Source organism: Pinus tabuliformis, chromosome 2_2 (assembly GCF_031772625.1).
Source record: "Pinus tabuliformis cultivar Carrire ecotype Pingquan chromosome 2_2, CPIR1, whole genome shotgun sequence".
Taxonomy (NCBI): domain Eukaryota; kingdom Viridiplantae; phylum Streptophyta; class Pinopsida; order Pinales; family Pinaceae; genus Pinus; species Pinus tabuliformis.
The window spans coordinates 828969063-828991977 of record NC_142300.1 but is presented as its reverse complement, the minus strand read 5'-3'; positions in this window follow the sequence as shown (position 1 = coordinate 828991977).

Here is a 22915-nt window from a genome sequence, read left to right as displayed (position 1 = left end):
AAGATCCCAGAAAGACTTTTAAAAATGAGCCAAAATAAGTTTCACATAGTGAATAATTGTATAAATTGAGTGTTTAACACATTTGTAACATATGGAATGCGCTGCAACTACTCATACAACAATTTTTAAATGCTTTCTTATACTAAAAATAGAAATGCATTTCACAAGATGGAATAAAATTGACTCCCAAATTTTCCATTCAAATTGACTATCAAAAAGCCAAACTAGCATAGCAATGCCCAAAGAAAACATTGTTGCATATAAGTGATTTGTTTATGAACATCACTTTTACAAATTACCCAACTATGGGGATATGCAACTAGTGAAAAACAAAGACTTACAAACTTTAGTTGGACAAATAGTCCACCCATTTCTTACCCAACCAGGTAAATGAATCCTCTATTTGAACTTTTTCTTCTTCTGAAGCTACTTCAAGGATGGTCACATCTTGTGCCACTTTTTCTTTTGTTTCTTCCTGTTCTGGTGCTTGCATAATTTACTTTCCTTTGCCAGGATGAAGTTGTGGAAACAATTTCCAACACTTCTCGACCTAATGCCCACTGATTTTGCAGTGATTGATAAAGTTCTTTTGAGCTTCTTTTGGCTCACATGTCTTTAACCTTGGATGAGATTTTCTCTTTTCGGTCTCAATTCCATTAGACATAAACATCTTCTTGATGTTTGCTTTCCTTTTATAACACTTATCTACACAATGGTTATATGAAAGGAAAAAGGTGCATGGAAACACATTCCCTAACATGTTATTCAAATCAGCATGTTGTTTTCCATTATGAAAAGCATTTGAATTAACAAGATGATTATACCTCTTTTTGTTGTCCTTTGGCTTACGCTTATTGCGTGAGGAACTTGCATGGTAAGAAGAACTTAGCTTTGTTTCTTCATCAAATTGTTCATCTCTCTTTGGAGATGTTTTACACTTCAAGTCCTCCTTATTCTTGAGGAACCAAGCAGGTACAAATTCTGGATGCAAATCCCAACATCTTGCCTCCTCATGTCATATTTTATAACAAAAGGAACATGATACTCATGAGATGTCGCTAGAAGACCATTCTTATTTTGCAACATAGCCTAAGCCTTCATATTTAGGCCTCTCCTTTGCCTCAATTGGATTTTTAATGCTTTGATGGTTCACTCCAAGGCCTCCTCCCTTGTAACCCATCTTGGTCAAGAGCTTGGATCCAATGCATTTACTATGTTTTTCAAAGGCTGCAAATGAATTTACATCACCACTTTCATGTAAAGAAGAAGCATGTAAATGCTTACCATTTGCCTCTTCTTTTGACTGACATACAAAGATGTTTTCAAAATCTCTTTTGATTATGGATGTGTCCTCTTGGACTCTTTGGCTCTCTTCTCTCAGCTCCTTGAATTTGGGTGTTGATAGAACCTCACGCTCCACATCATGTGGAAAAAAGGTACAAAATTGTCCATCTTCCTTCTCTGAGGGACTTTCTACGCTAGCATCTTGCATAAGAGTTGTAGAAAAACATGAATATTGTGGAGAAGATGGTGGTTTATCACCATTCTTGTTATCTTCTTCCCTTGGAGAACATTCTCCTCTTGGAGGTCTAGATCTTTCACCTTGCAATTTGGTATTCCTCTCTTCATAGAGGACTTTTACCATTTCTGCCATGTCTAATAAAACCTTTCTAAAAGCCTTCACATCCTCTGACATTCTTGCAGGATCTCCTCCTTGGGACATTCTTTGCTTGAAGCTTCTACTTCAACTTTAGGTAGGATTGGTGGTAGAGGTTGTAACAATCTTTCTCTCCTTTCCAAAACCTTCTCCTCACTTGAGCTTCAAAAAACATTCACTTGCAACCAACAATCAATTCCTCCTTGCACAAAGTAAATCAATGCTTTGATACCAACTTGATTTTAATGTGGAATATTAGATTTCTATGATAAGATCCTCATCAGAATACAAAAATATGCTTGAGGTTTGTACTCCAAAATAACAAGTAAAAACATGAGTTTTTATGTGTGTTTTCTTATGTTAATTTCATGAAAAACTTTAAACATGAAATAAAAAAACTGAATGGAAGCATGCATCAATCAGTAATACACTAGCCATTGTTAAAGGATTTCATCCCTCCTGGGCTACATCTCCTTGGATCAACTCTAATGGCATGACCCCTTCTCATTATGCTCAATTTTTAGAAAAACAAGAGTACATAAAGTGCTGAAATTGAATGGTTAATTTCTCCTTCAAAGAAACAACTTCTACAAGAGTTATCACTCCATACACATGTTAACCTATAGTCAAACACGTAAAATTTCAACAAACATAGGCATCTTACACCAAGGCCCCATACTCTAACTTCAAAGGGCATCAACAGTACCACAATCCACTTGAAGTACATAGACAAGTCTCTTCTCTAGAACACATATAGAGAAAAGAGGAATAAAAGCTATAACACTGATGTAATGGTTGTTGCAGAAAGCAATGGAGGCTGGAAAACCCCTGCAAGGTCATCTTCATCTTCAAACTCCTACATAAAATCAATCAACACTCTGGTTGACCATGGCACCCATAGGCTTCCATATGCCAAAAGCCTATCTAGAAGTGATCCTTCGATCCTAAAACCTGGTCCAATGAGTCCAGAATGTCCAAAAATGGATACCTGGCCTTTTTTTGCACCCAATTTGGTCAGAAACTGGAGACGTTATGACCTTTCCTATTTTTTCCACTATTCACTCTACAAATTGGACAAAAATGGGCATCATCCTACAATTTCGCCCACCAAGTGCTCTAACTAAACGACATTTTCGCCGAAAACCGGGCGGATTTGTAGGACCATTAATTTTTCCACTGAGGCCTTGTTACACAGTAATTTGTCACTCTCCTGTCACTCCCTATTCCTCATTCCGAAGTACCCTAGTAGTGACTAATGTGTTGTATTTTCACCATGAAACTTATGCTCTTGCATCCCTTGAATTTTGAAGAAAGTAGTCCCCACTCCCTTCAGAACATTTCCACAGAATCCTTCTGAAAACTCAGTTTTGAAGATCAACGCTCTTTTCCAGTGTCTCACCCACACTGATGGTAGATTTTTACACCGTGACCCATGCCGATCGGCGCTACTGTTAGCCCAATAACCGCGTCGGTCTACTTTTGGACTATTTTTATAAAAGGAAACGGAGTTGGACATCTAGAAACTTCTCGTGGCGATGTGTTGGATGTTTGTTTGGTTGGATAAGGGTCGAGAACTCCATATAAGGTTCTTTCCCCCTTAAAAGTGGACCTTCCCAAGGAGATAAGACCTTCTTCCCCCTTGAGTGGATCTCATTCTTATCCTCCTCTCCCTATATAAACTACTTCCTCTTACCCTTTTTGGTTACAATACAACACATAGTGAAAGTGATGGAGAGATAGAACCAACTACAAAATTCTGAAATCTTTAGCTTTTGATAGAAGAAGATTAGTCTTAGATGACAAAAGACTGATCTTTAGTAGCTAAAGCATGAGGAGAGAGAGTTAGAGCTTGGAAGCCCTTTCATGTCAAGCTAGAGGAGGAAAAGAGTGTTGAAAATGTGTGTAGTGGGACTTGGATACCGTAAAAGAGATCTCCAACATCAAGGCTTTAGTTGTATTTCTCTTTGAAGTTTATTTTAATACAACTAATGGTTTATTTCCTATATCGGGTGTAATATTACATTTGATAGCTTAGAACTCCTTGACCTTTTAAGTAGATTGGATTTGATTTTATTCTATCACATTTGCTGTTGTTTCTTGCATGTTTGTTTCAGGTACTTGAACGAAAGGAACAAAAGGAAGCTGGAGCAAGGAAGCAAGATCACCATCAAGTGGATTAGCATTATAATAGGTAGGCCCTCTTATTCGATTCTAATCTAAGTAAATATACATTAGATTGTCTTGTTTGTGGCTAGACCCACTCTCTTGGGCTAGAGGGATCGTCTCTGTCCGCAGAGAGGATATTCCTACACCACGAATTGGTGACTCCACTGGGGACTATATCCCTCTCTTTGGATTGTTCTTCATCTCATGGTTTGTCATGACTTTTGTCGTACCACCATTTCTCCTTTGTTTACTGAATTTTGCACCATTTGGAGTCTTTGATTTTGAATTTAGAGTGGCTAGTCTCTCTATGGATTGAGAATTTTTTCTTATTTTTCTTTGAATCCCTCGATCAACACTATTATTTCATTGATAGTCACACCGACCAACGCTAGTTCTACTTAAACATTCGCGCCACAACCCTTTATGCGCTTTCTGCCCGTTAAACAGTCGCGCTGATTCCTATAGGTTGAAATCATTGTTTCTTTTAAACCATATGCCAGTGTGTCTTGCCCTTCTAGATTTTGTTTCTTGGCTTGTCCGCGTCTATTCTCCCTATGAACTAATATGACTAGGATGCTTTGTTTGATAGGTTTGATTGATTCATTGTTTTCAAGTTTTGTTGCTTGATTTTTTGAGTTTTTGGATGGTTTCTATGACCGTAAGGCATCTAGGTCAATTATTGTTCATTTGTTTGTTTACTCATTGTGTGAAGTTTCTGATTTGTTGCTTCATTTAATCCATGTTTTAGTCGCAACATCTTCATAATTTGCTTCATTTTCAATTGAATGAGTGAAAGAGTCTCGTTTGTTATCTTATTTCGAGTGTCTCTTTTCTCTTTTTGAGCATAGATTATATTGCTTGGTTTGTCGATTGAAGCATTTATGTGTTTGGTTTGTTCGATTCAGGGAAGAAGTTTCTTTTAGTTTCATTTATCATGCTTTGGATTTGATTGATGCTTGTTTGTTTGGAATTGTGAAAAAAATCATTAAATTTATTTATGTGAAAGATTCATTTTGCATTTTATGAAAAGAAGAACATCATTCTAGTTTACTTAAGCGAAAAATATTGCATTCATAGCGTTATTGAGAAGCTATAATTGCATCATCATAGGCATGAGAAATGAAATAATTTTTTTTTGTTGTTAAATGAAGATTAAGTGCATTTAGGACATGTATTAGTAAAATATTTCATTCTTTAGTTGTTGCGTTGATTGTTTGTTCTCTATCCCTCAATTAATGTAAACTTTCATCAAAGACACATATTTCTTTTCTCATATAGCTGCATATAGAAGTTTTCAGATGAAAATGATAAGGCCTTGGAATTGAAACCTAATTCAAGATAAATCGTTAAAATTTATTGAATTAACCTAATGAAGCATTGAAACTTAACACTCACATTTAGTGGTCTAGGCTAGAGACGTGTTCCAGCGTCTTTAAACATAACAGTTGTCGTTAACTTTAGACAACGCTAGTACAAACTTGTTCTCCCAACACAACATTTAGATAGATAGCCTGCTCGTACTTTTCAGTTCACCGGGAGGTATTCTGCAGTTCACGATTACCTGGTAATCCTTTATGCCTAGAGTACCCTGAGTAGTCATTTTGGTCTTTTTGACTCTTTAAATTTGAAAATATCATCGAGCACTTGTACTTTTGAGCTCGTTAACTACGAAAGCGACTAGAGTCACATTTCGCTCTTTCGAATCTTAAAATATGAAAAGGCAAAGTTTTGTTTCAGTGTCTTAAAATTAACTACCCACGAAATATTCCTGGTTAATGTTATCTTCCTTAGTGATTCTTTAGGGTCGATTCCAATGGAAACATTTCCAAAGTCTACCAGTCATGGATTCCCCTCGGATGGGAATCCTCGTCCTTTTCCTTCTTTTGGAAATGCTAGTGCTGCTTATATGGCAACATTGTCCTTCCCTAGGTTAACCATTGGTTTACCTATCCAGTTATTTTCAACCTTTGTGGTCCCGAGTGTCCCAACTCCTGTCCAGCCATCTCCTTCATTTGAACCACATCACGTTGATTTTAAGGTTGACCTATCACCTTCTTCCCCTATTTCTTCACCTTCCTATTTAACTTAGCCTGGTGAAAGTTTGAAATCCAATAACCAGGAGGCTAAGACGAAGAAGAAGAATTCAGATAAGCGAGAAGCCAATCATGCAGTTGTTACTCCAAATGCACCTCATGTAGACAAACCTTTAGATCCTCCAGGGAGGGTTAGATTCCCTTGAAAGCTATGTAAGGGGGACCATCTCCTTCGAGACTATCCTGGTATCACCAGAGTCTTAGAGCTATTGTCTTAAGACCTGAATCGACCATCCCCGTCGACCTCTGGAGATCAGGTCGATGCTACGCCTACAACTAATGATGGTAAGAAGAAGGGGAATATTAGATTCCCCTATAGGTTATGTGAAGGGAAGCATCTTCTTCACCTTTGTCCTCTTATGGATAAAGCTTCCAAAATTTTGCAAAACCTTACAGCTCCTCAAGCCGAACTCCCTTTTGGTCATCAGAGACTTTCTTTTGACCCTATCCTAGTTGGTAAAGAGATTGACTTGGATTCACCTCTTGCCCTCTTCTGTTTGTTCCCAAACACCCATTAGTCGGAAGGAGTGGCGACTCGACACCGCCTTCAATCGTTCACTCTGTTTTCGAAGAGAGTGATGATCATACTACTCATGTTCTTCTTGTATCCTTAGATTCTCATGAATCGAAGAGTGACCCTCCTGTCCCGGTTGTTCAAGAGAGTCCTTCTCCTATTCTTGTAGAGCATGGGTAGAATCATATGATACCCCCACCAAGTAGTTATGTTATTTCTTTTGATTGGAGTCAATTTATTGGTTTCTGCCTTCCATCTTATGTGCCTTTCTAGATCACATTATAAGCCTATAATATGGTAGTACATGGCACTGTATTAGATGAAGGTGTGTCGGTTAGCATCATGTCTTCTATTAATTGGCAAGCTTTGCGTTCCCTATAGCTTGTGCCTATCACCCAGAATCTGTTGGCTTCCAACAGAGGAACCAATCAGCCTTTAGGGATCCTTTTGAAGTTCCCTATTACTTTGGAAGGAAAGACTATTTATATAGATGTGATGGTAGTCCAAGGTCCCTTAGATTTCAATCTTCTCCTTGGGCGCAACTATGTTTATGGCATGGGAGCTCTTGTTTCTTCCCTCTTATGTGTGGTTTGTTTTCCACACGAAGGGAGAATAGTGACCGTTGATAAAGATAAATTGTTGCTCATTGGTCACCAAGTGCCTCCTTTGCAACCATCGTCCCCTATTGGTTCTTATTTGCAAGCAATACCTTCCCCACCACAAGTCAATTATGTGGCTACCCGTTCCTTCTCCACATCTGTGGATGATCACATAGATGGTATACTATATTATGTACTGGGGGAATTGGAACCTGCTCTGTCATTGGTACTAGTTGACATGTATTCCTCCCGGAGCATGGTTCTCCCGTCTAGTGAGGACCTCTTGGGAGCAATGTTCTCGTATGGTCCATGAACAAGAGTTACGAGGATAGTTCTTTTTCTGTGTCAACCTTGTTAAAAAATGAAACAACGTGCAAGGATAGTTTGTTCCTGTATAAACCTCGTTAAAAAATGAAACAACGTGCAAGGACAATTTGTTCCTGTATAAACCTCGTTAAAAAAATGAAAACAAATTACAGAGCATAGTTCCTTGTCTTGTGTCAAGCTCGTTTAAAAATGAAACAAGGGATGTGAGCATAGTTCCTTGTCTTGTGTCAATCTCTTTAAAAAATGAATCAAGGATTCTGAGTACAGTCTCTTCCTGTATCAACCTCATTTAAAAAATGAAACAGATGGATGAGGATAGTTCTTGGTCTTGTGTCAATCTCGCTAAAAAATGAAACAAAGTGTCGGAGCATGGTTCTTGGTCTCGTGTCAAGATCCTTAAAAAATGAAACAAGGAGTCTTGCGAATAGTTCTTTATTTGTGTCAACCTCGTTAAAAAATTAAACAACTCACTTTTCCAAATCGAGTATTTGATTAAGATCTCGTCAAATTCCAGTCGAGTCTTTCCTTGATCTCGAAAGTGAAACTTCATTCCATCCACCTTTTAGCAACTCGATGTCTACTTCGGTGAATGAAATGAAGTTTGGGGGGCATGTGCCTTAGCTCTCATCATGCTGGGGGCATGCCATTTTTTCATCCAAGCATCATTTTTCGTTTCAAGCTTGTGTAAACATGAAACCGAATCCAAGCATAGTTCCCTGTGGTTCAGGCTTGTACAAAAATGAACCCATCTCCATTTTAATGCTCATCATTGCCATTTTTATTAGCCTATCTCGTCAGATAAGCCTTGGTTTTTTCTCCATTTCATCACCACCATCTCTTTGGCCGATCATTCGCTTTCACTTGGTTTTTTTACCCTTCCTTGAGGAACCACAACGATGAGTGGTTTTACTAGCCAACCTCTTAACCTCTTAGTTTTTTAGAAGTTCCACCATAACCGAAACCAGTTGCTACCATTTATACCACTCGTTCCTCCAGGACGAGTCACCTTTAAGCTCTTTTCTGACTTGTAAAAAGTGAAAAGATTGTCGAGTATTTTTCCCTTTTAGACTCGTTAAAGCAAATAAAAGTAGGGAGTCATCTTTGAGCTCTTTTTTGACTCTCAAAATATGAAAATATTGTCGAGCTCTTGTCGTTTTGAACTCGTTAAAGGTTGCGAAACGTTGTTTACCCAGTATATGTTTACCCCTTTTTTTGGGCTGGGATAAAACTATTTACGAAAAAGGTATACCTTAGTCAAACATGACTAGGAGGTTCTCTTGAATATTGTTTTCTACCTTTTCAGGTTCAAGAGACAAATTTATGAAAAGGGACCCTTGGAGTTTTCTTTTCTGTGTCTTTTTCAAACTCTCTAAACATGAAAAAGATTATGAGTTTCACCTTTGTTGGACTCATTAAAATATTAAACGACATAGGACTTGTCATTATGACGAGATCGAGCTTATCCTTCCTAGGGCTCGTTAAAATTTACTAGGTAGGATCCATCCGAAGGATGGACTTATATTACAAGCACATGCTATCCCCTTCAAGCTTGTATTTCAAAAATACCTGGAGTACTCGCTAGAAATGGTGGGGGAAATTTGAAGTATTCAACAGTTGTATTCTTCACTTGAGGCAGCATGTCGCTCTTGAACATTGACACTCATTTGTTGTTCGTGTAAGGTTTTGGGACATCCTCACTTTGTCACTTTCCTTCTTGGGTTTGGGTTATCCATTTTAACTTATCATCTGATCTCTGCCACATCACCATCACCTTTGATCCTATTATGTAAACTATTTCCAAACTCCGGAGTTGTGTCATCCACACGTTCAAGAGAAGTCTTCTTGCCTGTACATTATCTGATCATCTATCACATTCTTGGATTACTCTCATTCATTGTGTTTCTCGTTTCGTGCTAATGATGAAGGATCCATTATGACTTTCCTTTGATGGATCGCTTCCTATCGACTTCAGCTCATTATCCAAGAAGTTGATCTAGAAACTCCTTTCCAATACCTTAGAGCTTGCATGTCTCAATGGAAATTTCTTCGCACTCGACGACAGGGTCTCATCATTGGCCCTTGATCAAGTGATTTCACAGGTGTTCGACTTCAGTTCCTTATTCACACTTGAATTGTACTGATAGTACCTTGAGATCCATTGACATTATGGATGGTTTCTCTCACACTTGTTAATGGTTCACATCATTGGCCGGTAATCAAGTGATTTTCTAGCATTTTCGGCTTCAACACATCTATTCAAATGTTAGAATTTGTACTTTGATTGGGTCGTGTTGGAGTGCAAGACCCTGGGCTTAGATCACAAAATTCCATGTTGCAAGGAGTGATGAGTCATTCATGATTATATAGATGATTCTTTAGGCAGATGGCTACGACTATGCCGTGGGTATCATTTTGATCATGCTCAGTTGAATGGCTGCGACCATACCGTGGGTCTTTTCAATTTGATCCTCTCTATGTGGATGGTTGTGCCCATGCCGTGGATCTATTTCATATGATCCCTTCAGTCGAATGGCTGCATCCATGTTGAGGATCCATGCACATGATCCTTTTCTTGATGGATAGTTGTGCCTATACCATGGATTCATGTATTGTTATATACCTCTCATGTTTAACATGCATGACTATTAGATTTTAGATATGTACATGTATGTTTGAGTTGTAGGTCTTCTGATGCTGGTATTCCAAGTCCTCACTCCATCTTAAATTATTTCAGCCATCGATCTCAACTCTGACTTCATGCTTTAGGGGGCATCTATTACACAGTAATTTGTCACTCTCCTGTCTCTCCCATTTCCTGATCCTGGAGAACCCTAGTAGTGAATACTATGTTATATTCTCGCCATGAAACCTATGCTCTTGCATCCCTTGAAGTTTGAAGAAAGTAGTCCCCACTCCCTTCAAAACATTTCCAGAGAATCCTTCTTAAAACCCAGTTTTTAAGGTCAACACTCTTTCCTAGTGTCTCACCTGCGCTAATGACAGAGTTCTACACTGTGACCCATTCCAATCGGTGCTACTGTTAGCCAAATACCCGTGTCGGTGTACTTCTGGACTATTTTTATAAAAGGAAACAGATTTTCACGTCTAGAAACTTCTAGTGGTGATGTGCTGGATGTTCGTTTGGTTGGATAAGAGTCGAGAAATCCATATAAGGTTCTTTCCCACTTAAAAGTGGACCTTCCCAAGGAGATAAGACCTTCTTCCCCCTTGAGTGGATCTCATTCTTATTCTCCTCTCCCTATATAAACCACTTCCTCTTACCTATTTTGGTTATAATACAACACATAGTGAAAGTGGTGGAGAGATAGAACTGACAACAAAATTCTGAAATATTTAGCTTTTGATAGAAGAAGATTAGTCTTAGATGACAAAAGACTAGTTTTTGGTAGCTAAATCATGAGGAGAGAGAGTTAGAGCTTGGAATCCATTTTATGTCAAGCTAGAGGAGGAAAAGAGTGTTGAAAAGGTGTGTAGTGGGACTTGGATACCTTAAAGGAGATCTCCAACGTGAAGGCTTCGGTTGTATTTCTCTTTGAAGTTTATTCTAATACAACTAATAGTTTATTTCCTATATCGGGTGTAATATTACATTTGATAGCTTAGAACTCCTTGACCTTTTAAGTAGATTGGATTCAATTTTATGCTATCGCGTTTGTTGTTGTTTCTTGCATGTTTGTTTCAAGTACTTGAACGAAAGGAATGAAAGGAAGCTGAAGCAAGGAAGAAAGATCACCATCAAATGGATTAATATTATAATAGGTAGGCCCTCTTATTCGTTTCAAATCTAAGGAAATTTACATTAGATTGTCTTGTTTGTGGCTAGACCCACTCTCTTGCGCTAGAGGGATCGTCTCTGTCCACAGAAAGGATATTCCTACACCACAGGTCTAAAAATCAAAAGATCATCCATATGGGGGCCATGCACCTAGGGGCTAGCCCCTGGCACTGGTCCCTTACCTCCGGAGGTTGCATAAAATTTTTGCAGGACATGTTCACATGTGGATGCTTGGTCCGGAGGTTAGGCAGTGTCGGTGACCTTGGTGGTCACGTTAAATGCTAGTCGTGCGTTCACATGTGGAGGTTTAGATCCAGTGGTCAGGTGGTGGCAATGACCTTGGCGGTCATGTTAAATGCTAGCTGTGATGCTGGTGGATGGTGTTTACATGGGGGGCGGTTAATTCTGCCCGACCCCCAACCTTGGCAGCTTTAAACATTAAATACAACCTGCCTCCATAAAATGTTAAGAAACAAGCTTGTGGGTGAGTTGGTAAGTCTTGGTGCTGTGCTACGGGAGGTCACAGGGTCAAGCCCAGCCTCCGTCTTGTCCGCCATACCAAAATTTTGAATGCCATTAGGAGGACACATGGCAGCCTCATGCTTGTCCACATGTCACCTCCTCATTGGCCCAAACAAAAACACATGGACTATTAGGATGATGTCAATGAAACAAAATATTTGAAGAATATTCTAGGAGTATTCCAAGCATATTCCCCTTGCCACTTAGGCAGTACGGATGCCCTGTTAGCCACTTGCAAATTTTTTACATGTTTGACAAAGTGAACAGATCGCGTTTCTGGGAGAATACAGTGTCCATTTTGCATGAAATGAGTTGCACTGGAATTAAGACGATGAGATTTATGCGTTCGTTCAGGGTCCACATCATTATGAAAATTTTGAATTTTTGGCAAATTTTGAGCTCCTAATTATAAGGTTAAGGAGAGAATATTCAAATTCCATCCATTGAATATTTCTCTCCTGAATACCTTGATGAACTACAACAAGACGCCATTCTTGAAAGAAGAACAAGGTCTTCAAAATGAGGGAATGTGGATTACCTTCGTGTGGGGCTAAAATGAACAAATCCAAGTAAGGCCAAATGGATCGAGATTGGAAAGGTAAGGGAACTGTACCCTCATATACTGAACAATGAAAGATGATATTTTGGGGTCCAAAAGCTTCCAGTCGGGAGGAGTGATCAAGTGCTCAAAAATTTGCTGAAAGTTAAAAGTTGTCAGATCGGTGTGGAACCTAAACGCCCGTGTAGTGCTCATCGTTCTAAATCTGGTGCAACTCGTTTCACGTGAAACAGACTCCGTATTCTCTGAGAAAAATGTTATATTCTCTTTTCCAAAGAGGTGAATTTTAAAAAAAAAAAATGCAAGCAGTCTAGTACTACTGACGTGGAACTAAATGGGATGCCTACGTGGCAGGTTGAATGTATAGATGACTAGGTGCCTCTGTCGAATCAAGTGGTGACAAATGGAATTTGTTTATTGGTGACAAGTGGCACGTTTTGATTGGGTTTTAGGTGGCCAATCACAGGCTGCCATGTGCCACAGCCAGGGGACACCAAAAATTGGGCAAGGTCTGAGCATCAGTGAGCACGGGTTGAACCTGCGACCTCCAAGTTTCAAATTCCAAGTCGTTACCAACACACTACATGTTATTTCTCAATAACTAATGTCCTCATAATATATTTAAACATTGACATAGAGCAATTTTGGGAAAGGGGCCAGCCACGGGGGCCAACCCCTGGGCGCATGCAACCTAGAAAAACCGCGGGCGGAGTGGAGTGGGGGCCTGGCCGACGGGGGTGAGTTGTTGGCCTTAGCCCCCGGGTACATGGCCTTGTTTTTGGAAATAAGGCCTTAGAGGGATTTTAAGAAGCCCGACAAATCCGCCCGAATATTGGGCAATTTGGCCCTCGATTAGTGGAATTGGAGGTTAAATTGTAGGATGGTGTCGAATTCTGGGGAAATTGTAGAGCGAATAGATCAAGAGCTAGGGGAAGCCATAAATTCTTCATTTTTTGACCAATTCAGAAGCGTGAAGAGACTAGGCAAGAAATTTTTGGCATTTTGGAGCAATTGGAGTAAGTTTTAGAGCTATTTGATCATTCTAAATTGGTGTATTCACACTTTTGTGCATAATAGAGAGGGCGAAGATATTGGAAACTGGACCAAGGAGACATAGCCCAGGTGGGGTGAACTCCTTCATCATGCAATGTTGTGATACTGATTTGGTGATGTTAATGCCTTTTGTATGTTGTTGTTTAGTTATTTGTTTATGTTAATTTGTACATGAAATTTACATAAAAACAATAAAAAACTCATGATAAAACTTGCAATTAATCTCATGAATCCTTAAGCACTTTTACATATTCTGGTGCACTCAGCGTCAGGTTGACATCTTCATTATGTGGCTCCTATTCCATATCCATGTTTGAACTTCAATCAAGTGCTCAATCTGCTAAGCAAGCTCTTGATACTGCATTTGTTCACCCTCCTCCTTAGTTGTTGCCTGGATCCTTTCCTACTCTTCAACCTGTATTGGTGCTCTTTCTTTTAATATGGCGCCTTGCCTTTCTTATCATTCCTATATTTCTTCTCTTCTTTTTCTCTCCTCTTCAACTCCCATTCTTCCTTTAGTTCTTGTTATGCTTGCTTCAATATTAGTTCTGCTTCCTACAAGCTCTGCTTTTCTCTCTTCCTCTGCTCTGCTCTCTGTATCCTTTGCTTCCTCTTTGCTTTTGCTGCTAAAGCTTCTTTCATAAGAATCACATCTAATTTCATCTTGCAGTTTTGTTCTCCCCCTAGACTGTCGGGTATCTTTCTCTTTCCATTATCTTGGACGAGATTGTTTCCTTTTGTTGTTGTTTCTTTTCGAGTTGCTGCCCTCTGTGGAGTAGCGTGTGAATTTCCTGCTATACTAACCAGATCACGAGGTTTGGAGGAATTATAGAAATTTCTCCATGGGTTCTCCTCTAGCCAATGAAATGCCCCGCTAAGCCACTGAAAGTGAATTCTCACACAGTGGTATTTGCAAATACCATGAGGATCATACGGATTAAAGTCTCGAGTACGAAATGAAAACTTCACTATCTCCTTTCCCTCAGTATTCATGACTTTCAAGTTCTTTATCTCATATAATCCAATTTGAGAAGGAAGAGTGTGCCATGGTGCTTTCTTCTTCCTATGCAAAGCTTCTTAAAAACCTGTGGTGAGATGATATGACACTTCTTCATAACAAGATTTTCAATGGAATACCTTGGCAAAAAATGCAGTGGATTCTCTTCATCGAACACTCTAAGGAAGGTGCCACCTGGTGAGGCAAACCAATCTGTGATATCTGCTATTAGCTCCATTGCTCCTCGTGACATGCAAGGTGGTTCTTCTTCAAAGATGATCTTGTTATGCGGGATAATGAAATGGTCAATTAGTTATTCCATTAATCATCGATGACTACAATATGAAAGTAGTTTTCAATAGATATGCATGGATGTTTCTCACTGTCCATGTCTAATTCATATCAGGAAACTAATGTAGTGCATATATTACATCCAAAAAATATGCAGACATATAGAACCTTGCTTGCTCACCCTTTGGAGGATTTCAAGCCTGTGCTACATGGGATCTCAACTATCGAGTCAAAATATCTAACTAATTGAATGGATTCCCCTCATTCACAAGCTGGTTCAATAAGATTTCCCACCCTTCGAGAAAGGCATCCGTCCTTTATTGACCATGGATCCTGCAACCTAATATAACAAAGAGCTGGTAAGCCTTCCTGAGAGACTTTTTCTTGTATGAATGGGTGGGTGTCTGTCAAAACTTTGATGGATCTTTCACCCAACCTTTGACCATATCTCTTGTGTTCGCATAGTTGTTGGTGGCAAAGAAGAATTAGTCCATGAGCTTCATTGGCTCGGGCAAGTGATACATGTGTTGATAATATTCTGCCAAAAAGGTAGCAAGCTTGTATCCGCTAGAATTTCTCAATGTCATGGCCTTCTCATCAATGTGTGAACCAATCCAGCTGATGACATCTACACATGGGAAGGTTGGATATCTGCATGCAACCTTGTATAGTCCCGACTGTTGGATACTGAGATAAACATGTCGGTCCCCTAGATTTGCATCAAGGCTCTTTGTTGAAAGAGCTTGATTAACTTGCTTCCATGTTAGTGTTTAGTCATTTTCTATAAATAGTTGAGTGTCCGCATGCACTGGCAAGTCTACTGGTGTTTGCTCAACTGCTTCCCCAGTACTGCTTTCAATGGTATATTTTTAAGCAACTCTCTTTGTTCCCATGGTAACAATGAATGTTGGAGAGAAGTGCTTAACAATTATGGTACATGTCAAAAATAAGGACACTCATGGAAAGCAAACATTAGCCTTTTGTAAATCTAACTTCATAGATCAAGCAGAAAATCGTGCAAATTATGAGAGGGATTTATCAGTTTTCATCAACAAGCAAGGGAGAATGGTAGTGGGAATTGCACATTGTACAGTCCCAACAACCAAGGGTGTAGCCTAAGGCTCAAGACTGTGCAATGCGCAGTTCAGCCTGGGCAACGACTAGGAGAGACTGGGGATTGCACAGTCTCAATCGCCAAGGTGACAGGTTGAGCCTTGAAACTGTGGAATGCGTAGTTGGTCCAACCTTTATTGTGCATTGCGTAGTTCTAGAGGCTAAGCTCTCGGCTTGAGCCTTACGATTTCCCAGTGCCAAGCTGGGCAAGGTAAAATCTGGCCAAGGAAAGTGTAGATCTGCCCAAGGAAAGTGTAGATATGCCTAGTGGAGGTGTGGAAAATGAGAATAACTAAGTGATGATGTGATATTTCGTGAAAAAATGACTAAGTATGAATGAATCAATGTGAATCGAGTACATAAACTAAACAAATAGAAGGAAAAATCAAGTATGTGAGGGGAGTCGCAGCGACGGAAACCATCAGTGCAAAAAAAAGAAAACCGATGTGACACTTGTGAAAGGAAAATGACAACTTAGAACAACACTTCTACAAGCTAAAATAAGTTGAAACTCTAGCAAACATGAAGTGAAATAAGCCAAAAAACACTCACAGAAGCGAAACGACAAAAAAGGATAGAAAAAGTGGCAAAAGACAATAAAGTGAAACTCACCCAGAAAAGTGATGATGATCGCATTGAAGGTTCTTTGATCTCCTCAAGAATATTAACTCCAAGATTAAATGGGAAAATGAGCTCTAGAGGCATCAATTAAACCAATTTGAGTGAATAAGGGTTTTTGACATGCATGCCTAAAATCAAGGAAAAAGCGACACTTTGTGGAAGTTCGTAAAAATAACGAGTGTGCCTCTTTGGGATACTAATAATGGATCCCAATTGGGAAAGATTGCGCAATTCTGGGGAACTAGGCAACTTGTTGGCTCAGTGCATTGCGTAATTTTTAAGCTCAATGAGGGATTGCACAATTTCTAGGCTCAGTGATGGGATTCCTTCCTTGACTATGCAGTTTCTCAGCTCAAGCGTAACTTCCAGTTTGAACTGTGAAATTCCAATCATCAATGCTACTTGCCCTCAAGGATTGCACAGTTTTTGAAGACAAGACCCAGAACTGTTGTGTGGCCAAGTCAGGAGGTTAGCTTGTGACTTAGAACGATCGGGTAAGTGTAAAAATGAGCAAACAAAAGAAAAAATGAAAAAGATAAGTCTTAGTAAAATCATAGTTACTTCCCAACAGTATAAGATAAGCTCCTATGGATAGGAAGGAAGGCTCCAAAATCAAAGCATAAGAAAATTTTTGGAGGGTGGTTGTAGTCGCTACAACAATGGACACACACTAGTAGAACTCTAGCTCTCCGTATGGATCTTGTCTCATGAAAAACAATTCTAACTCATTCAGAAGTATTGTTTAGTTCATATATTATTGTAGCTTCTTCACTTAGATTGAGTTAAGATATAGTCCCTACCATTCTCTTCATTGGTAGCACACAAACCAAGCCAAGTCAGATTGAGTTTATTTGATTGGGGATGAGGAGTATATAAATTCACAAGTAAAAAAAATCCAAAGTCTTAGTTTTCATCTTTGGTGTTGCTCTGCTTCCAACAGGCCTCGACAGTACCCTGATGGAGTCACTTTAGGAACACAAACATTGATACATTGCCAGCGAGCTCGGACAATACCTCGGAAGAATTGTTTTATTCACCTCTCTGCGCATGAGGCCTTTCTCTTCTTTCAACCTTTATTTCATTTTTAATTTTTTCAAATAATAGTGCATAGGCACTTATTTATTTCATGGGGGTGGATGAGGGATCCCGACTTATTGAGAGCAGAAGAGGTTGTCCCTTCAGAGAAGGATGTTTATATACACCTCTGACATACTTGTTAAGTTTTTCCTCCCCTCCTTACTCTACTCAACTTATTTGACAAGGATTAACCAAAAGGATAAAAGACTGATTAGAGTAGGCAATACTAGTTAAAAGTGCAAGCATCTTGTCCTCACTATGACATTCTCCAAAAGGAATTTATTTTCCATCAGAGTATCATCGACTGATCCAGATCTTTTACTTCAAGGATGCATACAAAAATTGCATATAAAAGAGCATGTAACCAAGTGACATAAACACATAAAATAAGTGGAATTCAAAATAAACCATGGGATAAAAGGCACAAAAACAACTTGATAATAGAGTTCACCCAGTGGGGTTACATCTCCAGGCCTTGCTCAATGTGGGGAGGCCTCTTTCATTACATGGCAACAAAATAAAATTACAAAAAATTACATAAATGACCCTTATACCTCCATTTTCTGGAATGGTCTGAAAATGAAACGCTTAGCTTCAAAAACGAACATTATCGTTGAATTCATGGTGTGAAACTGTGTCAAAGAAATATAAACTTGAACATGTTATGAGAAGGTGACTTATAGAGCTCTAAGGAATCTTTTAGATTCCTTCAAGTTTCCTTGCAAAATTATTCTCCCAAGATTCCCTAGGAATCTTTCTCAAAAATCGTGCGAGACTGGGCATAGTTTCATATTGGGGGGCTATTCCTCCACCTGCAATTTGGTGCTCTCGGTTTCGCTGATCGAATCTTCTCTCCTCTTTGTGAAGGGTTAAGTAGTGTTTGGGTGGCAGAGCCTCCAACATATGGCCTAATGGCATGTTGCTTAGCGGAATATTTATTAAGTGATTTATTTGGGAGGTCCCAAGGTCAAATCCCACAGGACCCACGTGTGCTTGGAGGCATGCATTAGATTTTTGACACATTTCTTTTAAAAGGGACAACAATTATGATATGGGGTCACCGCCAGTGGGTCGTCCCACCAGATGATGCGGGTTCGAAACCTACCAATCTAGAAATATATATGTATGGACATTAATAGGTTGGGTGGGTCTACTAGTGGGTGGCCTGCCCACCATATATTACATATAATATAACAATTCGTTTGGGGTGGTAGCCTGCCACCCCTTTTTTTATATTTTTATATTTTTTTAAAAAACAACTTGGTCAAAATTGTTGGCTGATTCTTTTTGGGGTTACTGGTCAATTTAAGGAGGTGAATAATTCACCCATTCCATCTGTCAGAGTCTGTGCGTCGATAAGTGCAAAATTGTTGCCCGTTAGTGGTTGCCACTGGGCCTAGTTTGACAAAAAAATTGACTGGCCATAACTTTCACATACGATCTCAGATTGAGGTGTCGTTCATGCCGTTGGAAATATTGCAACAAGATCTTTGATCTGATCCTAGTTACACTCCAATCTAGTGAATTTTATTTTTGAGCTTTCCCAAAGCCACTTCTGAATTCTGAGCATTTCTAGAGCCACCTGGATCGTTCCTCCCCACTAATGAGATTTTGGGCCACCAAAAGCTTTATCAGTCAATTGGCAAGTGATGGAATTGTTCCCTCACTTTCTCTTTTTTAATCCAATGGGCCTTACTTGGATGCATTCCCTTAAAACCAATACGAAGGTACTCCACATCTCCCCGTCGTGAAGTCCTACTCCTCCTATCATGAATGATATCCTCAGGTATCTTGTCTAAGTATTTAGGTAAAAATTTGTCCATTGTAGGAAACTCTCCAACCCCTTTGATGTCCCTGATCAAAGGAGGCTCATAAATCTCCAAGTTTTCAATGTTCACCACTGAGTACATCTGCATGTATGTTGGTAAATTGAGATGAAAAACATTGTCTCCAATATTTTATAATATAGTGAATGGGCCATATCAATTTTTTCTCAACTTCTTTCCTTCCCCTTTCATATTGTATTTGCTTATGTGTAGCCACACTCTGTCTCCAACCTGGAATTGGTGATCAAATCGGTGCTTTTCATGTCGAGCTTTATATTGGCTTGAATTTTCTCCAACTCCTCCTGCACTTCCTGGTGAATCATCTGAATTTTCTGAATGAACTTTCATGATCTTTCCATGTCATCTTTCCCACTAGAATGTTCATATCTCCCAAAGACCATGTTTAATGGACCCTTTGGAAAATATCCAAATCATGTCTCAAATGGTGAGCTTTGAGTGGATGAATGCACTGCCCAGTTGTATGCATGTTCCACATAGGGAAGTTGCTTGTCCCACAACTTGGGGATGCTTTCCATAATAGCCCCAGAGTAAATGCAACACTGTTCACTTGACAAATTTTGTTTTTCTGTCGATTTGCAGATGAAATGTCGTGCTCCTCTTCAGCTTGGTGTCCATCATTCTCCACAAATTCATCCAAAACTCTCCAAGGAAGTGAGAGTATCGTTCAAACAAAATGGATGTGGGAAATCCAAAGTGGATCCATACAATTTGGAAGAAGGGATGAGTATTTTTCTTTGCAGTGATCTACTTTTTACAAGGCATTAAGACACATTTTTCTAAAGCGATCCACAACAACATCCTAGACAAAGGAAAACAACCAACAAAATCCATTGACACACTCTCCCATGGATGACTTCGAACAAAGAGGGGTGTGTAGAGCCCCAATTTTCTATTAGTGGGATTTCTAACTGAACACAACACACATCCCTTTACATATTGAGTCACAATATTTTTCATGTGAGGCCAATAACAACCTCTATAAATGACACAAAGTTTTCCCTACACAAAAATGACCTGACACAAGAGAGGTATGTGCCTCTTTGGTTACATGTATTCTCGCATTGGTGGGGATACAAAGTTTGCCAAGGTGGTACAACATTTTCCCCTGTAAATGGTAATTATTCACTTGCAATCCATGAGTAAGATTTGCATAAATATCCTTAAAATATTCGTCACCAACATATTGTTCAACATAACTTTCAAAAGATAAAGAAGAATTTTGTAAAACTATAGATGCATAAATAAGAGGACGAAAAAGCATATATGCCCCTCTGTTGTTGGTGCCCTTTGTGTATTTTATTACCAAGTGAAACTACTAGAGGAATCCCATCCATCTAAAATGATGAACTTGTTGAATCTTGGTTTGTGACTATAAGTATTGTAAGGGTTGGTGATTTGTGAGAATGATGGTCTCATTTCCAATCAAATAGTGCTTCCACTTCTTCATGCTTTGAACCAAGGCATAGAACTCCATGTCATATGTGGGATAGTTCAAAACTTCTTGGGAGAATGTCTCTGAATGGTAACATACATGTTTCCTCTGTTTCATCAACGCTTCTACCATGGCGTACCCACTAGCATCCATCTTGATCTCAAAAGGTTTTTGGAGGTCAGGTAAGGCCAAAAATGGTGCAGTATTTGTCTTCTCTTTCACTGTATCAAAGGCTTTTTGCTTCTTTCCTCCCCACTGAAAAATTTTCTTCACACTTTTCAGTGCATATAAGGGGGATGCAATGATAGAGAAGTTGGCAATGAACCTTCTCCAGTATTGTACTGCACCCAAAAAGAAATGAATATTTGTAACATTGGTGGGTTTAGGCCACTTTACAATCACATCAACTTTAGAAGGATCTATTGTTAATTGTCCACCTCCAACAATGTGACCCAAGTAAACCAAAGAGGTCTTACCAAATTCACACTTAGACATTTTGAAAAATAATATTTCTTTTTGCAAAACATCAAGCACCTTTTTAACATGACTCACGTGATCTTCCCATGTTCTACTAAAAACAAGAATTTCATCAAGACACATAAGTACAAATCCTCAAGAAAAGGTCTGAAAATATCATCATATATCCTATTCTACAATCCTAACCTAATAGCCACTGCGCAAGTCTAGTTTTATGAATTAGAAAACATTTTTCAATTGATCTAATAAATCATCAATGCAAGGGAGAGGGTATTGATTCTTCACCATTATTTTGTTGAGTTCCCTGTAGTCTACGAACGTCCTCCACATGCCATCCTTCTTTGGCACCAACACAATAGGTGAACTACATGGAAATGAACTTGGCCTTATGATCCCTTTGTTCAACATTTCCTACACCTGCTTCTTTATCACCTCCATCTCAATGGCTGACAACTTGTACATACCAATGTTGGGTATAGGAGCATCATGTTGGAAGTGAATCTCATGTTGTATCTCATGCTTTGGAGGATTCTTGAAAAATCCCATTATAATTAGAAACAATTTCATACAATTATTTTTGATGAGTGGGATCACAACCTTGGAAAGCTTCAAATGTATCTACATCTTTTTCTCTCACAACCATGAGCATACACCCTTTTCTAGAATTGAATAATATCTTCATCTGACCTGAACTTACATGACTGGCATTCATTTTGGAACGATGAGCTTTAACAATGTATTCCACCTCATCTTTTGTGAGATGATGCTTGTTTTCATGGCTAAAGAAAATTGCTTTCTTTTCATACAAATATGGACTCCCTAATACAATGCCACAGATAACCAAGGGTACAAAATCAAGATCAACCTCATCTACTAGTTTGGATGCAATCACAAATCTAGCTCTACAGTGTTTGGTTACATGTAATTTGGCTTTATCACACACCCAACCAAGAGGGTAGGGTTTAATGTGAGGCTTGGTCTCTAACCCTAACTTCTTAACCAAGGATTTTGAAATCAAATTTTCTTGTGAGACCGGATCAAACAAGGTTTCCACTTTAGTATGTTTCATTACAACTCTAATGTGGGACAATTCGTTCCTCTTTCGTTCATTAACAAGTGACTCATTTGAAGAACTTATACTTGCATGTAATTCAGAATTTTCATTAGCATGAAGAGAAAGAGTACCTTGTATGCCCACTGTTGTGATCTGTGTCTCGTCACTGGAGTCAGATCCAAGGTCTTGCTGTACGGTTGCCATTGTACTTTTCTTATTCTTTCCACTAAATATCTTTAGTTTCAACTCTGGATGCAACTTCTAATGGTGTTCATCATCACGACCTTCATTCTTGCAATGTCTACAAGATGGCGTTTCTCCTTCCTCCTTCTTGGTTGTAGCTACCTTCTTATCCTTTCCCTTTCCTTTTCCTTTGAACTTGCCATGATGATGTTTGAAAGATGATTCCTTGCGTTGATCTTCTTTGTCACTCTTGCCCCTGATTTCAAGATGAATAGCCTTCACACTGGCCGCATCAATAATAGTAGGCTCAAACAACAACAAGCAATTCCTGATGTAACTATGTGAAGCACCAATATACTTTGTTACAAATTTTGGTGAATTAAGTGAAATGCCCAAATTTAAAGCTTGTTTTCTAAAATCTTATGTGAATCTTTGTACATTTTGATCCTTTCCTTGTAGAATTAAATATTTCCATTCCAGTAAAGCCTTTTGTTAATAACCCAAAGTATAAAACCGATATTTTAATGCAGAAACAAA